Source organism: Schistocerca americana, chromosome X (genome assembly GCF_021461395.2).
Source record: "Schistocerca americana isolate TAMUIC-IGC-003095 chromosome X, iqSchAmer2.1, whole genome shotgun sequence".
NCBI classification, from domain to species: Eukaryota; Metazoa; Arthropoda; class Insecta; order Orthoptera; family Acrididae; genus Schistocerca; species Schistocerca americana.
This window is the reverse complement of record NC_060130.1, coordinates 785161753-785181544: the sequence shown is the minus strand read 5'-3', so window position 1 is coordinate 785181544 and position 19792 is coordinate 785161753.

Here is a 19792-nt window from a genome sequence, read left to right as displayed (position 1 = left end):
ACACGAACAAAAGTAAGGAACTCCGGTGACCATTTTACCTGTTTCAGAGAATTGTAACTCTAATCATTTACATACCCGCCAGTGGTGTGCATGTGTATGCAGTTACATTGATATCTGATCATGTTCTCTATGTGATTCACTATTTTTCTTAGGTAGCGAATAGTCTCGAGCATTTCACAGGCGTTCAGGAAAATATTCCATCCTCACATATCTCATCTCAACACAACAACAGATTGTTTCCTGACACTCTAGAAGTAGCCAAGTAGTTCACACCGCGTCCGAAGTACATCTTAGCCGTACCACTTGATCCCAACTTTGATCGCTCCATGGATATCTATACCGTCGAATATGCATGAACACAGATGTCCCACCTCTTGATACAAACTTCCTGCACTAAAAACTCCAGTGAAAGCTGAATACTTAACAGAAATACTCACTTAAAAGAGAAGCACTATGCCTAGTAATCGTAAATTCAGGCAGATTGTAGCGCAGTCGTTAGGCATTTGTACAGGTTAGTTCATACATTCTTTGCGTGTTTCCCTTGCGTTATCTAGGCAAGGACTCGTGTTTCAGTAACTGTTGTTCAACATCGATTAGAATGGACAGGGACCGTGACTGCTGTGTTCGGGTGAGGGCTGAGTTGGCATCCCTTCACTCACAGCTGCAGGCGGCGCTGACTTCAGTCGCGCAGCTTGAGGCTGTGGGGAGCTGGACTTGCGTATCACGGGGATGTCAACCTCGTCCCGTCTGTCCCCAGATCGATCTGCTGCTGTGGTTGCCTCGGTTGCTGCCCGCAGTGGGGCTGAGCCCTCGCCTGTGGTTGATTGGGAGGTCGTTCCAAGGCGTGTCAGGCAGCGAAAGACGTACCCGGAGGCTGATCAGAAAGCCTCCACGGTGCGTCTGACAAACATGTTTCAGGTACTGTCTCTGGCTAAGCCAGATGCAGCTGCCTGCCCTGTTTCAGAGGATGATTCTCAGCCTTCAAGGTCCGGGCAATCGCAGAGAGTGGGCTTATTGGTAGTTGGGAGCTTCAATGTTAGGCGCGTAATGGGGCCCCTTAGGGATATGGCGGCTAAGGAGTGGAAGAAATCCAGTGTGCACTCCGTGTGCATTCCGGGTGGAGTCATTTCTGATGTGGAAAGGGTCCTTCCGGATGCCATGAAGAGCACAAGGTGCAGCCAGCTGCAGGTGGTGGCACATGTCGGCACTAACGACGTGTGTCGCTTTGGATCTAAGGAAATTCTCTCTGGATTCCAGCGGCTATCTGATTTGGTGAAGGCTGCCGGTCTTGCTTACGAGATGAAGGCAGAGCTCGCCATCTGCAGCATCGTTGACAGAACCGACTGTGGACCTTTGGTGCAGAGCCGGGTGGAGGGTCTGAATCAGAGGCTCAGACGGTTTTGCGACCGTGAAGGCTGCAGATTCCTTGACTTGCGCCATAGGGTGGTGGGGTTTCGGGTTCCGCTGAATAGGCCAAGAGTTCACTACACTCAGCTGGCGGTTACACGGGTAGCGGAGGCTGTGTGGCGTGGACTGGGCGGTTTTTTAGGTTAGAAGGCCTCGGGAAAGTACGGGGTGGGCTGCAATCTCAAAGGGTGCATGGCAAATACAGGACGTGCTTGGATCAAGGAACAGTCGGAATTGTAGTTGTAAATTGTTGTAGTTGTGCTGGGAAAGTCCCTGAGCTTCAAGCGCTAATAGAAAGCACGGAAGCTGAAATCGTTATAGGTACAGAAAGCTGGCTAAAGCCTGAAATAAGTTCTGCAGAAATTTTTACGAAGTCTCAGACGGTGTTCAGGAAAGATAGATTAGGCAGAGTTGGTGGTGGAGTGTTTGTGTCTGTCAGTAGTGGTTTATCTTGTAGTGAAGTCGAAGTATGTACTCCGTGCGAATTGGTATGGGTGGAGGTTACACTTAACAGCCGAACTAAGTTAATAATTGGCTCCTTCTACCGACCCCGAGACTCCCATGATATAATTGCTGAACAGTTCAGAGAAAATTTGAGTCTCGTAACAAATAAATACCCCACTCATACGGTTGGTGTGGACTTCAACCTTCCCTCGATATGTTGGCAAAAATACTTGTTCAAAACCGGTGGTAGGCAGAAAACATCTTCCGAGAGTGTCCTAAATGCTTTCTCCGAAAATTATTTCGAGCAGTTAGTCCACGAACCCACGCGAATTGTAAATGGTTGCGAAAACACACTTGACCTCTTAGCCACAAGCAATCCAGAGCTAATAGAGAGCATCTTGCCTGATACAGGGATTAGTAATCACAAGGTCGTTGTAGCTAGGCTCAATACCGTTCCATCCAAATCCACCAGAAACAAACGCTAAATAATTTTATTTAAGAAAGCGGATTAAGTGTCACTAGAAGCCTTCCTAAGAGACAATCTCCATTCCCTCCGAACTGACTATGCAAATGTAGACGAGATGTGGCTCAAATTCAAAGGCATAGTAGCAACAGCAATTGAGAGATTCATACCTCATAAATTGGTAAGAGATGGAACTGATCCCCCATGGTACACAGAACATGTCCGAACGCTGTTGCAGAGGCAACGGAAAAAACATGCGAAGTTCAGAAGAACGCGAAATCCCGAAGATTGGCTAAAATTTACAGACGCGCGAAACTTGGCACGGACTTCAATGCGAGATGCCTTTAATAGGTTCCGCAACGAAACATTGTCTCGAAATTTGGTAGAAATATTAGAATATTCCAGAAATATTCGAATATTCCAGAATTAGAATATTCCAGAATTTGAAACACGAACAGCTGCTAGCATGAGTTTCTTAGAAGTAGATACCCTAGGGGTTGCGAAGCAACTCAAATCGCTTGATACGGGCAAGTCTTCAGGTCCAGATTGTATACCGATTAGGTTCCTTTCAGATTACGCTGATACAATAGCTCCCTACTTAGCAATCGTATACAACCGCTCGTTCACCAATAGATCTGTACCTATAGATTGGAAAATTGCGCAGGTCGCACCAGTGTTTAAGAAGGGTAGTAGGAGTAATCCATCGAACTACAGACCTATATCATTGACGTCGGTTTGCAGTAGGGTTTTGGAGCATATACTGTATTCAAACATTATGAATCACAGCAAGGGAACGATCTATTGATACATAATCAGCATGGTTTCAGAAAACATCGTTCTTGTGCAACGCAGCTAGCTCTTTATTCGCACGAAGTAATGGCCGCTATCGACAGGGGATCTCAAGTTGATTCCGTATTTCTAGATTTCCGGAAAGCTTTTCACACCGTTCCTCACAAGCGACTTCTAATCAAGCTGCGGGCCTATGGGGTATCGTCTCAGTTGTGCGACTGGATTCGTGATTTCCTGTCAGGAAGGTCGCAGTTCGCAGTAATAGACGGCAAATCATCGAGTAAAACTGAAGTGATATCAGGTGTTCCCCAGGGAAGCGTCCTGGGACATCTGCTGTTTCTGATCTATATAAATGACCTGGGCGATAATCTGAGCAGTTCTCTTAGGTTGTTCGCAGATGATGCTGTAATTCACCGTCTAGTAAGGTCATCCGAAGACCAGTGTCAGTCGCAAAGCGATTTAGAAAAGATTGCTGTATGGTGTGGCAGGTGGCAGTTGACACTAAATAACGAAAAGTGTGAGGTGATCCACATGAGTTCCAAAAGAAATCCGTTGGAATTCGATTACTCGATAAATAGTACAATTCTCAAGGCTGTCAATTCAACTATGTACCTGGGTGTTAAAATTACGAACAACTTCTGTTGGAAAGACCACATAGATAATATTGTGGGGAAGGCGAGACAAAGGTTGCGTTTCAGTGGTAGGACACTTAGAAGATGCAACAAGTCCACTAAAGAGATAGCTTACACTACACTCGTTCGTCCTCTGTTAGAATATTGCTGCGCGGTGTGGGATCCTTACCAGGTGGGATTGACGGAGGACATCGAAAGGGTGCAAAAAAGGGCAGCTCGTTTTGTATCATCACGTAACAGGGGAGAGAGTGTGGCAGATATGATATGCGAGTTGGGATGGAAGTCATTAAAGCAAAGACGTTTTTCGTCGCGGCGAGATCTATTTACGAAATTTCAGTCACCAACTTTCTCTTCCGAATGCGAAAATATTTTGTTGAGCCCAACCTACATAGGTAGGAATGATCATCAAAATGAAATAAGAGAAATCAGAGCTCGAACAGAAAGGTTTAGGTATTCGTTTTTTCCGCGCGCTGTTCGGGAGTGGAATGGTAGAGAGATAGTATGATTGTGGTTCGATGAACCCTCTGCCAAGCACTTAAATGTGAATTGCAGAGTAATCATGTAGATGAGCAGATGTAGTCATTACACCACTACACACTAACCCCTCAAGGAATATCCCAGAGGCTACCGCGAAGCCTTGTTATCGTTTAGAATATCATCCTTTACACAGGTTTCTACCCAGAGCAGAGGTAAACGTCGGAAATCTAACGTTTTCTAAAATCTGATAAATCATTCTCGTCAGCATCACTTCAGTCTGCAGCAAAATTCTTGATGAATATTTGGGTGAAGATGCATTCATCGCCTATGAACACACCTACCTGTTCCCAATAACTACTGTCGCTTCCTTTCTTACTACTCTATACATGATAAGTTCATTTTCTTTATCCAGCTCATCTCCCATAAACTATATACAGGGTGTCTGAAAAGTCTTTCCCTGATTACATAAATTGATAACTCAGGCTAGAAGTAAGATACAAATATGAAACTGGTGTCTAATTGTTTACAAACTATCGAAGTTTTTTTCACACAACAGTAAACTTCCACATGAGCGCCCTTGGTAGCACGTTGCACATCTAGGAAATATTCAGTTTCCTTCTACATATTAGCCAACATCACTGGAGAGATTGATTCAACAACTGTGGTTATCCGTTGCCGCAGGGTTTCAAGATCTGGTACATGTGTTCGGTAGACCTCGTCCTTGACATAACCCCATAAAAAGAAGTCTAATGGGGTTATGTCAGGAGAGCGTGGAGGCCAAACCGTTGGCCCATCACGACCAATCCATCGCCCAGGAAAGGTCATATCGAGATAGGCACGGACGTCCAAACTCTAATGAGGCGGTGCACCGTCTTGCTGAAACAAGAGATCGGGGTGATACTGAAGCAGCTAAGGAACAGCATACAGTTGCAACATGTCCAGATACACTGCAGATGTGATGGTAGCCTCAGCGAAGAAGAATGGCCCGATAATTCGATCGTGCAATAGCGCCCTCCAAACATTCGCCTTTGGACTGCCTCTGGTGCACTCTATGACTTCGCCAGCGAGTTGTGAACCCAAATGCGCACATTATGGCGATTCACTACTCTACTGACAAAAATGGTCACTTCGTCGGAAAAGACAATTCGCCTGAGATAACCATCATCGTCCTCAATACGTGATAGCATTTCGACCGCAAAGTCATATCGACGTGTACTGTCATTGGGCAACAAGGTTTGAACGATTTGCACTTCGTATGCACGAAACAATAAACGTTTGTGTAAAATGTCATGGAACTTTTTGGCATATGTAATTCACGTGAGGCCCTGCGCACCGATTTCTTCGGACTTCACAGGACAGACTGCCTTACAGCTTCCATCCTGTCTGCTGAGGTTCTTGGTCGACCAGACCTCGGAAGGTCAGCAACCGATCCCGTGTTCTTGAACTTCTCCTACCAGGATTTAATGCTCTTGACATCAGGTGGCTTCCTTCCAAATGTTGTCTGGAAGTGTCTCTGCACTGTGGTTGGTGATCGTGTCTCATGGTACCACAGGACACACTGTGCCTTCTCCTGATTGGTTAACATGGCTTCTTCGTCGCTTCACCTCATCCACTACTTACGTACTGCGAACCTAAAACAAAAAAAAACTTTGATAGTTGTAAACAATTCGACACAAGTTTCATATTTGTATCTTACTTCTAGCCTGAGTCATCAATTTATGTAATCAGGGAAAGTCTTTTCGGACACCCTTTATATGAAAGCATTTGTTTTTCTTGACACGTACATGACTTTGATCTGGAATGGCGTTTGCTCTGCTCTTCACACTACAAACGTACCCGCTCACAGTTAACTTTGTCTGCCTCATAGAATCCTTCCACTATCATAACACTACCATCACGTGTTTAGCACAATCAACCACACTTACTCCTATGTCTTTCACCCAGCTGCTGGCGTACCACCGTACAAATAATAGTCCACAACTTATCAGAGCAAGTAGCGTAGCGTGATTAACTTGACTGAATGTTGCAATTCATTAATTAATTTTACATTTGAAAACGATGCTAGTCATATAAATGCTTATAATTATAACAGGTTGCAGGTCAGTTTGGTAGAATTATGCCAAGCACCGATTACAAAAAATGAATTTAAAATATCTGCTCAGCACTGGCTTGCTAGTACTGTATAAAGTAGACATGGATCAGAGTTTAATTTACAATATCGTAAGAAAATTTCTCTTCCCTAACAGGGAGACCACATGGCAATCGGATTTTTGTATTTTTCTTGTATTTATGGTACGTGAAGTTCAGAATTCAAATATCAACCGAGTGAGGTGGCGTAGTGGTTTACACACAGGACTCGCATTCGGAAGTACGACGGTTCAATCCCGCGTTCTGCCATCCTGATTTAGGTTTTCCATGATTTCCCTAAATCGCTCCAGGCAAATGCCGGGATGGTTCCAGGTTCCTTTGAAAGGGCACGGCCGACTTCCTTCCCTGTCCTTCCCTAATCCAATGAGACCTCTGACCTCGCTGTTTGGTCTCTTCCCCCAAACAACCCAACACTCAAACATCAAGTTTTCAGAGCAGTTCAATGCAACTATCAAAAATTCTCGAAAAAATTGACTTTGAAGTATTACAATCTTCTTTAATATCCCAAATTGTCAAAATTTTGGATAGACGGTGTGGCTCTGTGGCAGAATTCTCGCCTGTCATGTAGGAGTCCTAGGTTAGACTCCTGACCAATGTAATTTTTAAACAAAGGTGCATGTTCTAAGAGCATTCCATGAAATGTAAAATACATAAAGATAAGAAATTAATTTGGAATGTTTTTAATATAAACAATCTTTACTAAAAATCTTTCATAAAAGATCAGCAATTACGAATTTATATTTGCAATGAAAAATGGACTTTGGTGTGCAGTATATAATTAGAAATAAAAAGAGGTACATTCTTCATAAAAATGACAGATACGTGTTCATTAGCATGTGTTTTACGAATCTTATATTTAAATGATGCTGGTAGTCGAACTGAACGAGAAAGAAAAAAAGCGGGAAAGATAATAACTGAAACGACATTTAAACCAGCGATCCAGAGGTTAAAAAGTCCCCATCGCTCCCCACAGACTTCACAGACTTGCTTCAACCGACCACTGTAAAATATAGAAAGTAGCAGTTAGTTATAATTGAGACAATAATTACATTACGCCTACTACAATAGTTTCTTCATCTTTCCATGCGGGTCTTTATGATACCTTACAGAAGATTCTACAGCTTTTGCTTCTCCATCAGTCACAAAAATAGTATATCTATCACTCCAATTACATAACACAAATAAAACATGTCCACATTATCTAATCAAAGGTATCCGGACACCATTGTGTAATATGGCCATTATAAAAGAAGGCGGGTAGTTCAAAATTGTTCAAATTGCTCTGAGCACTATGGGACTTAACTTCTGAGGTCATCAGCGACCTATAACTTAGAACTACTTAAACCTAACGAACCTAAGGACATCACACACACCCATGCCCGAGGCAGGATTCGAACCTGCGACCGTAGCGGTCGCGCGGTTCCAGACTGTAGCGCCTAGAACCGCTCAGCCACCCCGGCTGGCTAAGGCGGGTAGAATCGTGTTTCTGTAGAGAATCAGAATGGATCAATCATGAAAGGCTTTTGGACCAAAGCAGTCCTAAAATGGACTGGTCTGCCAAGAGTTACGACCTGGAACAATTTTGGGATGAGTTAGATGTCGACTTCGCTCCAGACTCCAGTCTCCTACATATCTGCCTTCTTGAGGAAGAATAGGCTGCCATTGCTCATAGACATTCACATGCCTCACTGAAAGTTCCCCCAGCAGCGTTCAAGCGGTAATAAAGATGAAGATTTGACATACTCCATCTTAATGTCCACTAATAGGCATACGGATACGTTTGATCAGATAGTGTAAATATTATTCTAATGATTAATACGACATGTAGCTTTCAAGCTAATTTTTATGCGCTTTTCAATTACGCTATGAAATTTTACGAAATTACACACTATTTTCACGCGTTTTTAATTGGTCGCTTTTTTGTTTGTCTGTCTGTCTGTTCGTTACAAATTTTGCCAGTGATTTTAAACCAACATCTCGATGAGCCAGAGACTTGAAGGTTTATACACAGCTCAGAAATGGATGACAGTGCAATATTAATTCCCTTTCTTGTCTGTCTGATCCACATACCTTCCATAAAGGCGTGACTGGTGTGAAACTGATTCTTAACGGATGCATCGCGAAACCAGCGAGTTGTGCGGATAGTACTGGAATGTGTCCCACGCGTTCGTTAGGCCCTACGTATTCGCTCCTGGATTACTGGTTTGAGCCGGCCGAAGTGGTCGTGCGGTTCTAATCGCTGCAGTCAGGAACCGCGAGACCGCTACGGTCGCAGGTTCGAATCCTGCCTCGGGCATGGATGTGTGTGATGTCCTTTGGTTAGTTAGGTTTAACTAGTTCTAAGTTCTAGGGGACTAATGACCTCAGAATTTGAGTCCCATAGTGCTCAGAGCCTTTTAAACCATTTTACTGGTTTGAATTTTGTTACTCTGCAGTGCCGTCCCTGTTATCCGTTTTCCTCTTGTTGTTGGCTTCCTGTTCATATTCTGCTAACCGATGCTGACGGCTTACTGCCGGTCGGCTAGTCTCTGCTGGTTTTTGAGTCATTTCCGACCCTTCTCAGACCAGGTCACAATAGTTTGCAACTGGAGCTGCGCTCTACCAAAAGTACGGTTTGGTGTTTTTCGTACACACCGTAAATTACGTAGTAAATGGTAGGATTACTGGTAGTATTGGTAGCATTGGTAGGGAAAGAAACATAAATGAATGTGTAAGAGGGAAACTGAGAACCGACAATTTCTCTTTGTTTTTTGTTTGGATACTTGTCCACAATTAGAGACGAACATCGTACAGTGTCAGTCCATTGTGTATTTTATATCGTTACAGCACATAAATTACATTTTATAAGTAATAAAAATTAGTTGATCGTGCTACTTCTGCGTTTCTCTGTAACCAAAGCAATTACTTCTGATGCAAAGTACAGTTTAAATGCACAAATATAAAAATCTGTATAATTATTGTTGTTACTTTGTACTCTACAGAACTTTCTTCATCAGGATCAAAGGCAAGAGTTTCTTGTTATTACTTATAAATGCTAAAGTTGTTTGTGAATAAAGGAAACATTTTTTACATAATTTCGACGAAGTACTGAAGTGATGTTTAATATATTTTTGTTTGGTGTTTTTTTGTATCTTTTTGTTGAGAAAATAACGTTTTCAACCGCTACTTGGTAAATCTGTATCGTTTCCTTTATTTTTACTACATCATCCCTCTGTTTCACGTTACAAATCTACAATTTTCGAATAGAACCGGGAAAAAATATTACCAATTTCAATTTTGTTATAAATACTGTTTACTTTTAAGCAACAGAGAGGAAGATACTCTTTAGAACAAAAATGTTTCTTCCAGTCTTCCAAAAGCTGTCCTACCGTTCCCAGGAGGACTGGGCGCCCAAATGTGTCTGGGTTAAATACCACGATGATGAACGATTTGCTTCCCCTCCTCCCACCTGCAAACCGAAAAGTTTTGAGATGTGTTTTCAAGATGTGCTGGAACGACACAAGACTAAAAAGCACAAAATAAAATTTTAGTATGAGGTGCTTTTAAATCAAGCTAAAAAGTATCAAATAATTTCTCCTGGCCCGATACATATTCCTAACCCCACACAGATAGTTCTCAAAATTTATGATTGTGAATTTTTAATAGCTATGAAAGTATCTGTAAGCTTTAAAAGGAAAAAAGTGGGGCGGATGCAATATGCGATCAACGCATGAATACTTCGCCTCCTAACTATTATCTGTTGCATGCGCCCCACGTTCTTCGTTATAAATCTTACAAGTATTTTGATAGCTCTTAAAAATTCACAAGCACAAATTTTGTGCAATTAAGAATCTGTATGTGGGTAGGAGCAATTATTTTGTACTTCTCTGTCTTATTTAATAACGTGTTACATTAAAAATTTTCTCGCTTCCCACGCCCGGGTTCGATTCCCGGCGGGGTCAGGGATTTTCTCTACCTCGTGATGACTGGGTGTTGTGTGATGTCCTTAGGTTAGTTAGGTTTAAGTAGTTCTAAGTTCTAGGGGACTGATGACCATAGATGTTAAGTCCCATAATGCTCAGAGCCTTTTTTTTTAACATTAAAAATTTATTTTTATGTAAATAATTATTTGAATCAGTCTATTTTCTCAATCGCTCTTTCAAGTAAATGCTAGTTTTAGCAACAAATCAATTCTATGCTAGAAATATTTCTACATGCGAAGGTAAAAAAATACATATGGGTACCTTTTACTGTGTTCTACTATGTGTACAAGTCCGAATCGCGGCGTTTCTGCTGAATTTGCATATTGCTTGCTTTAAATTCGTGTTGTAGCGTCTGGACCGTTTAATGGATGTCCACGATATTTTGGTCAGATGTAGTTACTTAGCGTAGCCATTTATCAAAGTAGTCTCCGTCTATAGCTATACGAATGTAATACTAATTGCAGTCTTATTGACTGATATAAGATGCCGTAATTTTGCCAATTTTCGTCGTACACACTGTTGTGAAGTGAAGTTAAATAAGCTCATCTCATCGATACGAATAAAAATACATGCTTATATATTTTTGTAGCATTAATGTTTCATACTTAATTTGATTCTTGCTTAATACAACGACCATCAATTTCAAAAACTGCAGCCATCAACGAAGTTACTCGAGGGTTTTTCCACAAAACTTCCATACAGAACTCTGCCTTCTTCACCCAGGAAGGCCCACCTTGACAAGCAAATATTAAAACTCCAATTCAGGTAACTGCCTTCAATACACTGTGCAATACATTCCGTATTCTCCACATTCCAGCACCACGTGCTCTCTGCCCCTGAGAGCTTGATGCGGTCGTCATTTTACCTGTCATCTCAGGCCATCACGTCATACACTGCAGACATTCCCAAAGCCCCACCCCATAATTACACCCTCCAACATAATGTCGACGAATCACACCTTCAGACTCACTCACACTTCCTCCCAACTTCTTACGTATCTCCTGGTGTCGTGCTATAACAAATAGAAACTAAATTAATCCATAGGTATTTCAAACTACAATCTTTGGCTGCCGACTCGGTGACTACTTCGTCTCGACGTCCACTCCAAGATCTTCATCCACCACCCTTGCTAACACAGTGGAATATTTAGAATTAACTCTTGACAGAAAACTGGCCCCGAATACGCAACTCTGCACCATTTAACAAGGAGCTCATAACTAACCTTATCTACTAAAACCATCAGGTGCACTCAAACGAAAACGAGATAGGGAGAAAAAAGTAAGTTAATTATTTGTTATTTCAAAAGTAATCGCCATATGTGTTAATACAGTTATCCCACCGTAAGACAAGCTGGTCGATGTCTTCTTGGGAAAATGTTTACGGTTGCCACCTCCTTATACAGAGTAAATCAGCGGCCACTGCCGCCTTCCTTCAGGGCTCGAAAAATATGAAAATCGCATGGAAAGACATCAGGACTTATTGTAGGATGTGTAATGGCTTCCCAGCGAAATTGCTATAGTGTGGCCAAAGAACCTTGTCTCCTTGTGCCCCCCCCCCCCCCCACCTCGTTGGGACCCAGAATCATCGGAAAGAATTAACATTCGTGCTCTGTACGTTGGTCGATGAACAGCAGCAGCAGCGGAAGCAGGGGAAATTTGCAATTTCGTTTCCACAATTTGCCGCAGAGTATTGAACTCAATGGTATTTTCTGCAAGTACACTGCCTTCTGTTGCTATTTACAGTTTTTCAGGAAATCGTTACAATTTTACCAATTTTCTCCCACTTTTTTCAGAAGGGATACGTAATAGCAGGGCTGTAACTGTTTAACAGCTACCAACACAGTGCATACCGTGCAGTTACGACATATGACCCTGATTATAGAACCGAGCGAGGTGGCGCAGTGGTTAGCACATTGGACTCGCATTCGGGAGGACGTCGGTTGAAACCCGCGTCCGGCCATCCTGATTAAGATTTTCCGTTGATTTCCCTAAATCTCTTCAGGCAAATGCTGGGATGGTTCCCTTGAAAGGGCACCATCGAATTCATTCCCCATCCTTCCCTTTTCCAAGATGTTCCGTCTCCAATGACCTCGTTGTCGACGGGACATTAAATACTAAACTCTTCCTGCTATTTATAGTTATGGAGCAATTCGCTACAATTTTGCCGATTTTCTCCCGGTATTCCAAAGACACATGTAAATATATGTTTAACAGTTACCACCACGATGCATTATGTAAACAAATACACTAATATCTCAATAGTCTTATGTTTGACAACTAGCACAGTGCTACAAATACTCTCATACTATGTACCAAGCCTATGTACCACGGTAAGAAACTTGTCCTCGCACTACTTGTCGGTTAAAAACAATTACGTCACTATCAGGCCGCCTAAGAAGAGTCTAACACAGTGAAAATTACTGTTTACTTGTAAATAATGGTGGAAATCGAAGTGTGTACCTTAAACAACTCGGTAAATGACATTGTAAGCAATCTGCAATCACTGGGGATAGGACTATAATGGCAGAGGTATTTACTTTAGTGCTGTTTCAATGCCACCAATGTAGCACTTTAGGAAACTTGTGCTGGTACCACACAACATTATCAGCACTAGTGATACCTATATTTAACCTTTAAACAACCGCCTCCATTGCTAGGACAGTATGGCAGTAATTGCAATATTTACACCACATCGTGTAATGTCCCCTAGCACACCGAAGAGTGCCGCGTCGTCTCACGCCATACGCCAGTGGCATGAATATCTGCTGCTTCCGGTGTCTGCTACAAGTTTCATGGTCATGTCGCAGCCACAAGCCTTTCGCTGCACTACCGCCGTTACAAATTCACGTGAGCTGGCCAGAGTATAAATAATAACACAGTTCGAATGCACAAAACAAAGGACCACTGTCTTCCATTCAGCGTGCATAATGTACGCGGCCGCACGGACGTGTCAAACCGTTAAAGCAAAACGAAATCTAATTCTTCAGTAAAATGATATAATTAAACCGCGTTTAATTCTCATTGTGGAGCAAAGTGCATCATAAAATACACTGAAGCGCCAAAGAAACTGGTACAGGCATGCGTATTCAAATACAGAGATATGTAAACAGGCAAAATACAGCGCTGCGGTCGGCAACGCGTATAGAACACAGAAAGTGTCTGATGCAGTTGTTAGATTGGTTACTGCTGCTACAATGTCAGGAGATCGAGATTTAAATGATTTCGGACGTGATGTTATAGTCGACGCACGAGCGTTGGGATACGGCATCTCCGAGGTAGCGATGAAGTGGGGATTTTCCCATACGACCATTTCACGAGTGTACCGTGAATATCAGGAATCCGGTAAAACATCAAACCTCCGACATCGCTGCTGCCGGAGAAAAATCCCGCAAGAACGGGACCAACGATAACTGAAGAGAATCGTTCAACGTAACTGAAGTGCAGCCGGTCCGCAAATTGCTGCAGATTTCAGTGCTTGGCTATCAACAAGTGTCAGCGCGCGAAACATTCAACGAAACATCATCGATATGGGCTTTCGGAGCCTAACGCCCACTCGTGTATCCTTGATGTCTGCACGACACAAAGCTTTACGCCGCGCCTGGGCCCGTCAACATCGAAATTGAACTGTTGATGACTGGAAACATGTTGCCTGGTCGGACGAGTCTCGTTTCAAATTGTATCGAGCGGATGGAGGTGTACGAGTATGGAGACAACCTCATGAATCCATGGACCCTGCATGTCAACAGGGAACTGTTCAAGCTGGTGGAGGCCCTGTAATGGTGTGGGGAGTGCGCAGTCGGAGTGACATAGGACCCCTGATACGTCCAGATACGACTCTGACAGGTGACACGTACGTAAGCATCCTGTATGATCACCTGCATCCATTCATGTCCGAAGGACTTGGCCAATTCTAGTAGGACAATGCGACACTGCACACGCAAGAATTGCTACAGAGTGGCTCCAGGAACACTCTTCTGAGTTTAAACACTTTAGATGGCCACCAAACTCACCGGACATGAACATTATCGAGCATATCTGGGATACCTTGCGACGTGCTCTTCAGAAGAGATCTTCACCCGCTCGTACTCTTACGGATTTATGGACAGCCCTGCCGGATTCGTATTTCCAGGAATGAGGCGTTATTAATTTTCCATCACCATGGCACCCATCACTCATTTCCTCTGTATTGTAACCATTTCTTGATTTTCTGTACTGTATTTAAATGTGTAATGGTGGCTTGCCAATGTCGCAGAAGTTGTGCACTGCACGTAGCCATGACTACGTGTCTCCCACAGTGTCGCTAGTTGGGCCATCTCTTGTGATTAAACATATCTTTTATTACCTCCACGGGGCGGAAAAATGGTTTTTCGTTCCGAAGAAGGAACTTCTGCGACTACCATCTGTCCATTCCCCATGCGTGAATAGCGCGAGGAAGGAATGTCTATCGGTAAACCTATGCAGTCATCTCGTGAGACATATGTGAGAGGTGGAAATATATTTCCCACAACACGCAGAAGGTGTGACAAAGTGATTGCCTATAAAACCCCTATACTACGCCTATACGACACCATCACATTCCACTATTGGGTCGTAAACTTGGCTGGACATTGGAAACCCTATGAAACGATTCTTCCATTGCTTCATAGTGCAGTTTTTATGGCTTCAGCACCACATTTTGCTATTACAGGCATCTGCATCGCTGATGAGTGGTTTTGGAACTGCACATCACCCTACAGTTCCCTGTTTATGGAGTTCCCTTTCGTGCTATTTTGTATTTTGAAGCTGGCTGGGCTCACGAGTGTGATATTCGGTTCTGCAGCGACATTTGTAGTTGTAGCCCTCTTTTTTCCATCATGATACTTGTCAGTGGCCACGCGTCACGATATCTCATCGCACACATCGTCCACGTCGTGACAGCGAATCATGTTTTAACGTTTTCTCTGTATGCGGTATAAATCTTCGACAAGGTACCTCTTGAAACACCAAACACTTCGGCTACCTTGGTTGAGGAAGCACCACCCATGCGAGTCTGCAGTCTCCGAAACATTCCTATATCTCGTTATTGACCAGACGTCCAACGTGTACTAATCTAGCGTTATCTTTTCTAAAGCCGTAAACTCATTCCACAGCTACGAAATTTCCTGTTCCTATGACTTCTGCATGACAGCGAAGAACCGCTGTATATTATAGAAGTTCATTCGCACTCGATGGTAGCTTCCAAGGCCAGGGACCTCCGATAGCAGATTTAGGATAGAGCAGTGGATGTCTTCTCCCGCATAGGCAGTGTACGCGTGCATATTGCTAGTTGCCTTAGAGACAAGATACATCTTACGAGGACAGAAGCGAATTGTATTTCAAAACCTTTAGGTGGCATATGAATGGGATTTATGTACTATATACACACAGGTCGAACATCCACATACGGAATTTTCGATCAGAGTCTTAGATGAACGAAGTATCTTTTAATTTACACCGTACCGTTTCACAAGAAATATGTCGCCTTTTTTAGTGGGGGACTACCAACACAATGCATTCCTAGTTGTGTTATAGAGCGACCCATTGGATCATTTACACTGCTGTGACTACTTAGCAGCTCTGCACGACCAATCACGTATCGCGAGCCCATCAACGGCATTATTTTGTACACCACTTCGTTCGCATTCCTGCGGATGAATCTGAGCCCGACATAAGCTTTTGCTTTATGGATCCTACTTTTTAGTTCGTTCCAGATTCTCACTCCTATTCACTTTATGGAAGTCAATGTTCCTACCAATAGCTTAATTACCATGTAGAGCACTTCCAGGCCTATTTATGTGCAATAGTTAGATTTATTTACGTTCAGGTCAAATACCAGTCCCTGCACCTCTCATCACCGAACCTCCACAGGCTTTATTTCATTTTGCTACCGCCTTCTTATTGACAACTATATCATCTGCGAACATTCTATATCCAAATAAATATCCCACAAGTCGCTGTACAGTGCATGACAGAGGGTATATTATAGCAGTATTATCAGTTTCCCTTCCATTCCACACTCAAGCACTGATCGAGTAACAAATGATTGCCTGTATACCGCTAATCTCTCACATGTTCCGAGAAAATACGTCGTCTTTTCCTTGAGCTTTTTTCTATTACATATTCGAATGGATTATACCAACGTAATAAGATCCTAGCTAGCTATGTGATGCAACTGCTTCGCAGATCAACCTCAACCAATTACGTAATGTGATTTGATCAGTAGTAGTAGTAGTAGTAGTAGTAGTGTTCTATAAACTACCTCCTTCATGCATAAATTAAATTTCTCTCAGCTCGGCATCCGCTTCTACCTTTATGCTTTTTCTCCCACGACAGGCTCTACACCAGGAAATTCAAAACCGTACCCCTTCCCACCATTCCACACAAGTTGGCTACCTTGTGCTGACAGGGTTCAACTTGCTAGTCCTCCCCACCACTCCAGACAGATGTGGACCTTCATGATTTGTAGACAGCAATTAGAGGAGGGGTTTTTAAACCCAATAGTACGCCTGTCTAGTTAGGAGCCAAAGAGATGTTACTATTTGCCAACATGTATCATTTGGCCATCAATGGGGCTATTTGTGTTAATGTTGGGATAGCATTCGACACTGAGTTCTAAATTGTAGTAGAAATAAAAAAATATGCAACGAGTTAGGAAGATGAGGCTCGTTCAAATAGTGTGGGAGTAACTGAGCAGCAATCTGAAACATATTGAAAGTTAGTTGACAAGCCTATACACTCCTTTCCATCTCATCATCCACGTCTTCGTCAGCAGCGGGAGCAGCGGTGTCAGTGCATCAACAGCTGATGTGTTTGGTAGTTAGATAGTGTTGTCACTGTGTCAGAACACTTTTATTGGAAACTAAATAAAATCTAATACATTGACATTTTTACAACTCAAAATATGTGTTTAATTCCATCATATATATTCTTACGTCAAACTGAAAATAGATGTGACTTAAAAGAGCTCAATGCCATACTCTATAGCCAGGAAGATGTGTATTAGAGTGTTTTATGATATGACTACCTAATCTTAAATCTCTATATATGTCTTTCTCATATCTGAAGTATCTTGTAAATTGTGTATATTGCCATATGCCACAGTGTGATATCGATAGCTACGGTGCCACAACGTAGGTGGGCTCTGCTAGGTTGGCACTACGATACCGACGACAGCGCCCTCTAGCCGGCGCTGTGCAACTCTATGAGCGTCACGGAGACGACCTAGCAATATTGTTACTACTTTATAGGGGGCTAGCCATTATAGACTTTGTTACTTCAGTTACTTCATTGATAGTTTGTCCAACTACTACTAGCTGTTAGCGTTGATACCTGTACGGCTTCGCATCTACGTGCTCATCTCAGCCAAAGTTAAGTAATATTATAATTTGTACATGTTCATACACCAGTAACCCCACCCCCCCCACCCCCCCCCCCCCATCTGCCCTTGGCTAGGGAGTGTTATCTTTGTGCCGAAATTTTCGTGCAGTGTTTTACAGTGAGTGTTCAGTGTTGTGTGTCTTTTGGGAAGTGTTGCGAACGGACATCATACTGTCGCTGGGTGTGATATTTTCTCTCTTGCGAACAGAAACCAGATTGTCGCCATGTTTTTTAATTGTGTGTCTACTACGTTACTTGTCTGATTCCTGTGTATTTTATTAGCATTGCCAACCCCTTTGCTTTATGTTTTAACTTTCCACAATTTTCCGTCGTTTTACAATTTAAGTCACCGTTTTATCGCCTGTTTTTATTGTTCTTTTCTTCTTACGTTTTTTAAAAAGTCTGTAGGCTGTAGAGCAGCGTACTAAGCTGCTGCCAGCCCGCCCCCTTCGGAGGGAATCGAAATTCAATAAAGGATAAAAAAACACCAGTAAAAGAGTTTTAACTTATACGCACTACCGCAGTACTTCACCTTTTCCTGCTCCTATTCGCTTCCTACATTCGACCCACCCTTCAGTTTACAGGAGCACGCCGCCTTCCAGGTGGGATACAAAACACAGTACTTCCAGAACACTTAGAATAAGATGTGGGAAATCTGATAAAGAGAGAGTGCATACTGTATATGCTTCCAGTTGTATACATACTGACACACACTACCGCTCTGGCGATAATAAGTGAGCCACGTGTATTTCTCTGCTGCTGTAGAACAATTACTTTACGACCACAACGGTAGTGCTACATATATGTTTTACACTCGAAACCTTTAATAGGGAGTGGTTTAAGGAGTGTAGGACGTCAAACGGGACGACTTGGAGCAGGAGAGGCACCAGAGGCCATTTTAATTTCCACTGTCTATACTTTTACGAACAAATTCATAAAACTTTGTAAAAGTGGCCAGAAAGGATTCAGGATTTACACTCATAGCAGTGGAAGTTAAAAAATATAAGAAAATAATTTTTTTTTTACATTTGAAATTTGACCTTTTTTCACTTACCATTGGCTGCATTTGTTGCTATAGGTACACTTTTCTTCATAAGTAAGGGAGATTCTTCGATGAATTTTGCACAGCATACAAACCATTAATTACAGGTGTATGAAACTCTAGAATTTTTCAAATCTATTGAAAACTGTGGTAAAAATTGAGATAATTAACCATAAAATTTGAGTTTTTTCTAAACGCCGGCCGCGGTGGTCTAGCGGTTCTGGCGCTGCAGTCTGGAACCGCGGGACTGCTACGGTCGCAGGTTCGAATCCTGCCTCGGGCATGGGTGTGTGTGATGTCTTTAGGTTAGTTAGGTTTAAGTAGTTCTAAGTTCTAGGGGACTTATGATCTAAGATGTTGAGTCCCATAGTGCTCAGAGCCATTTGAACCATTTTTTTAAACATGAAGTTTAAAATGTAACAGCACCTTCAGTTTTTCATAAACTAAATAATTTCTAGAGTTTCATACACCTGTAAGTATTGTTTGTATGCTGTGCAAAATTCATCGAAGAATCTCTCTTACTTATGAAGAAAAGTGTACCTACAGCAACAAATGCAGCCAATAGTAAGTGAAAAAATGATGAACTTTCACATGTAAAACAAAATTAATTTTGTTAGGTTTTAGAACTTCCACTGCTATGAGTGTGAATCCTGAATCCTTCCTGGTCATGCTGACGAAGTTTTATGAATTTATTAGTAAAAGTATAGACAATGGGAATTAAAAAGTTCTGTGGTGTCTCTCCTGCTCCAAGACGGCCCGTTTGACGTCCTACCCCCCTTAAGCCTGTTGAGTACATTAGCTCTTCTTCTTAAGCTCTATTGCAAGATCGGGTCTGTACAAGCAGTCCTAATTCGGTAATGTCTCTACTGGACAATATTGTATCGATAAAATATGTTTCTCGTGGTTCAGTATAACCCTTTCGTATCGCTAGTGTTTGACACATTTAGACAGCACTCTACAAGATCAAACTCAAGCAATCCATTCCATAGTTATAAATCATAGCTTAAAACCACGTTCTTCAGCTGAGGAAGATG